Source organism: Echinops telfairi, unplaced genomic scaffold, assembly GCF_000313985.2.
Source record: "Echinops telfairi isolate 266 unplaced genomic scaffold, ASM31398v2 ScPeMD7_5592;HRSCAF=6446, whole genome shotgun sequence".
NCBI classification, from domain to species: Eukaryota; Metazoa; Chordata; class Mammalia; order Afrosoricida; family Tenrecidae; genus Echinops; species Echinops telfairi.
The window spans coordinates 24,358,558-24,363,043 of record NW_022109491.1 but is presented as its reverse complement, the minus strand read 5'-3'; the positions used below and the strand labels follow the sequence as shown (position 1 = coordinate 24,363,043).

At 53.3% G+C, this 4,486-nt stretch overlaps 1 protein-coding gene across 2 annotated transcripts in view; it reads left to right on the top strand.

Annotated features, from left to right (window-relative positions):
* Positions 1-838: 838 nt before the first annotated feature.
* DNMT3B (DNA methyltransferase 3 beta) overlaps positions 839-4,486 on the top strand; it is a 35,277-nt gene continuing 31,629 nt past the window's right edge. For both annotated transcript variants that reach the window (XM_004697922.2, XM_004697919.2), the window contains exon 1: positions 839-923. The gene's annotated coding sequence lies outside the window, so the exon portion shown is untranslated. The remainder of the gene's footprint in view (positions 924-4,486) is intronic.

Sequence of the window (4,486 nt, the reverse complement as noted above, 5' to 3'; positions counted from 1 at the left end):
GGGGATCGGCACCGGGCCGCGGGAAGGGAGAGCGGGGACCGGGCTAGGACCTTGCAGGGCCGGGGGAGGGGATGGGTGGTCCCGTGGGGCTGGGCACCCCCGTGGGGCTGGGTACCAGGCGGCTGCAGGAAAGGTCTCCGGGGGTCGGGGGTGGGCGATGGGGAGACACGAGAGAGATCTCAACCAGAGAAGAAAGGTGGTTTACCCGGAGACACATGGAAGCGGGGCATGCCTGTTGTGTTGCCAAGACCCCTTGGAGGAGTGCGGCTAGCCCGCAGGGTGGTGGACCGGGGAGGCCTTTCCGGATGGGCTCTAAGGGGAGCTGTCCTGGACACAGAGGTGTAGCAATAAAGGATATTTTTATTACAGTTATCTTAGGTGCATGGGTGTGCTTTACCTGGTTTGTCTTAGAGAGAAGCGTCTCTCTCCCTGTGTGAGTGTGTGTCAGAGAAAAGCGGCCAGCGGGGGTGGCGTGGGGGGGCTCCATCCCACATAACCACGACTTGAGGGCACAGGAGAGGAAGCTTTACCTCTTTGTCTTAAAAAGCAACCACTGACTTCACATGCAGGTGAGCAGGTGGTCTGGGGTGTGCACGTGTGATGGACGCGCTGTAGGATTTCCCTTCCCGAGTGACCAAGGCTCGCGGGATCTCTGAGGCTGCGGGGCCACCCTTTCGAGAGGGGCTGACCCGGCCGGGCCCCACCTGGTCAGAGAGTTGCTCAGCGGGGCGTAGGCGTTGGGGGTCGGCGAGTGGTCGCCATTCCTTCCCAGGGCCAGGCCCCTGCCCGGGGGCTCACTTTCCCTTTTTGCCCTCTTCCAGGCTGACACTCGCCCTGTTTCTCCAACGCCCAACTGAAGCCTGGGAACTTAGACCATCTGGTAGAAAAGTAGGATTTGGAGCCGCTGTGAGCGCTTGGCCAGGGTAAGGGGTCCGGGATTACAAAATTGAAGCAGCACCGCTGCTCGTGCGTTTATGTGTTCATTCTGTGGGGTTAGCTAAACCTGTGGCAGGGGCGTCCTGCGCCTGCTCAGGCTGATGCCGCCCTCCGCCCAGCCTCTTTTACTTCCTGAGGGCAGACATAACTCCACTGGCTTCCTGGGCATCTTCCCTCCCGAGCCTGTTAGGCAAATGACTTAAAGGGAATAGGTAAACTTTAGGGGAATAAAGGGCAGTGTGAGTAGCCCTGGTAGCACAGAGAAGCTAAAGGGTTCTTCAACTCACCAAGAAGGCAGTGATTGGAACCTAACTGCTGCTCAGTCTATCTGTTACCATAGATACGGAACTTTGGAAATCCTCGGGAGAAGTTCTGTCCTGTGTGCAGACTCGGGCTGTGGGGCTGGTTTGACTTGAAGGAATGAGTTGGATGCTGGGGGCTTTGGGCCAAGGATGGCAATTGTTTTTAGGAGACTGGGACCCTCATTTCCAGGAAGCTGGTTTGCTGCGGCTTCTTGCTCCCTGCCCTTGGAAACTCTAGGTTCAGCCTTCATTTGTCCACAGTGGAGGTGGTAGTACATCATTCATAGCAGCGGTTCACCACTTGTGGTTGGAGACTCCTTTGGGGGTGGAATGATCCTTTCACAGGGGTCACCCTACTCCTAACAGTAGCAAAATTACAGTTATGATGTAGCAACAAAAATAATTTAAAAAAATTATTTTATTGGGGGCTCGTACAATTCTCATCACAATCCATACATCCATTGTGTCAAGCACATATGTACATTCGCTGCCCTCATCATTCTCAAAACATTTGCCCTCCACCTCAGCCCTTAATATCAGTTGCTCATTTTCCGCAACAAAAATAATTTTATGGTTGGGGGTCACCACAACGTGAGGAACTGTATGCAAGGGTCACGGCATTAGGAAGGTTGAGAACCACTGGTTTATAGGGTGGCAGTCAATCTGGGGTAGCCATCGCTGGGGTTGTTATTTGGACTGGGGCTAAGCAGACTGCCCTCCTTACAGAAACAAAGGTCTGGAGCACAGATTTTAATCCTGTCCCAGCAAGCACCATCACTGAACTGCTCTCGGTCCTTGCTTTTCCTCAGATCCCTTAATGGGTAAGATTTAAAAGGGAAAGTGCTGATCCTGGAGTGGTGAGCACGTGGTGTCTACCTGGACTTCTCTTTTTAGGGAGGCCAACAGGGAGGGTTGGGGATGGAGAGAGCCCGGCCAGCCCTGCCCTTCCTGCCTTCCTCTCCCTGAAGGTGTTCCAGGCCTTTCTGAGCTAGGAAGCTTTTCCAATCATCATTGTCCTTGATTTGGGAGTTGGCAGGAAGAAAAGCCTTTGTTCCCTTTTGAATGGAGATCTGCTTTTTATTTATGGGTCCGGGCCACTTTTACGGTTGGTCTGGTCTCTTTTGCTTCCCTCCCCCGCCAGCTTGGGGCCTACCCTGAAGGTGCAATGGCAGAGCTAAGTCAGATCCATTTCCTTTCCAGGTTGGGGTGGAGGCTCCGGTCCTGAGCCTGGCAGCATCAGGCGGCATAGGTATTGCCCCACCCCGTGCAAAGACCGTGGGGAGCGCAGGTTGGAAGGAGAATCTGGGAGCAGCAGGAGGATGAGGAAAAGGAGGGCAGGGGATAAGCAAGGTGGGGGGCTCCCAGAGGATGCATTCCTTCAGACCCAGAGGAGCCTGTTGCCCTTCCTTATTACACACCTCTAAGAACCAACCACCAGATCTGCAGATCTGGGTGCAGTCCCATGCCAGCAAGACATGCCCTGGTATTCTTTGTCCAAGACCTGCTCCTGGGGCACAGACTTCACCTCCTCCTGTGTGGGGCTGGGGCTGGGGGGTGGGGGTGGGGAAGAGGGGGACAGACTGCTCTGTAACCCTCCATAGGGGCAGGGCCTGAACCCTGCCTGGCGCAAACTCCTGGTGAGCGCCTTTGTTACTTTCAGCACTTCAGGGTAGATTTTCAGTTTCACGGGCCAGCACGTGGAGGTGCTTGATTTCCTTACCGGCGGGCAACTCGCCGCTTCCTTTGCAGCAGAGAGCAGAGCTCTCTTCCTCTGACAGGCGCCCTCCTCTTCTCACTGGGCCCATTTTACAGACGAGGGAGCTTCTGCTTCTTGGTGGTTGGTGCTTTGCAGAACACTTTCACTTAGGCTTTCTTGGAGGGGTTAGGGCTTGTCTTAGCTGGCCCTGTGGGTTACCGAGACAATTCTTTACAGGAGTAGAAAGCCTTTCTCCTGCCAGAGTGGCTGGTGGTTTGCAACTGCTAACCTGGTGGAGTTAAGCAGCCTAACCCACCGCTATACCTCTGGGGCTCCAGTGGCCCTCTAGAGGGGTAAAAAGAAAGCCAGCACAGGTGTTCAGATGGGGCTGACCCCACCAAGCTACAGGAACTAACCAGTTGGCCTGGTATGATTCAGACTCCTGGGGACGCCACTGGGGCAGAGTATAACTGAGCTCTCTATAGGACTTCCTGGGAATGACTTTTTTATTCGGAAGATACGGAGGCCTTTCTTAGGCACTTTGGGTTCAAAAGGTGGCCTGCGAAAGGCAGGGGGGTCTGCAATAGTTCCTGTGCTGCAGTGAGTGGGTTTCTCCTTGATCCTTGTTTCCATTTGTGAAGTGGGGAGCACATCGGCAGGCAGGGTTGCTAAAGAGGGTTCCATGTAGCTGGTTTGGCCCATCTGTCTTAAGTGCCTACAAAGAAACGGGGTGAGGTCCTCATATCAGGTCTGTTACTGTCAGGTTTTGGGCATCTGAGGCACTTAGACCAAAGCGGACCTCGGCTTTGGAATACAGTGCCTCAGTTTACATTCCTGCTTAAGAGCCAAGGGCCTTGAATTTCTGTGGCTCTATCTGTTAGCCAATTCCAGGAGAGGCCGAAGTTTCAGGGAACTGAGAGGAAACAACTTGCATATTTAAAAAAGCGTTTTATCGGGAGCGCCTACAGATCCCTTACATTCCATAGTTCAGTCACATGCAGCAGTACTGGACACTTGTCACCACCATCCATTTCAGAACATTCTCCTTGGCCTCCTTGATCCCTGTTCTCCTGACAACGTGCACATATTAAGTTTTCAATAAGCCCCAAACGACTCGCTGCCGTCATGTCACTGCTTATTCATAGGAACCTCTAGGACAGGGGAAGGCTGTTCCGGTAGGTTCCCAAGACTAACTCTTAACAGGAATAGAAAGCCCCTTCTGTCTCCTTGGGAGCAGCTGGTGGTTGGGAACTGCTGACCTCGCCGTTACGCAGCCCAGCCTGTAGCCCCACTATGTGCCCACAGGGCTTGCTAGATGTTGGCAATTGATTTACTTCCCACAATAAAATGCAATTCTGATGATCATTCTAAAGAACAAGGGTCTCTACATAGGGGATTGGGAATCTTTAAAAAGATGAGGGAGGGAGAGTGGGAGGGGGAGGGGAAAAATGAGCTGATACCAAGGGCTCAAGTTGAAAGAAAATGTTTTGAAAAGGATGATGGCGACAAATGTACAAATGTGCTTGACACGATGGATGATTAAAAACCCAAG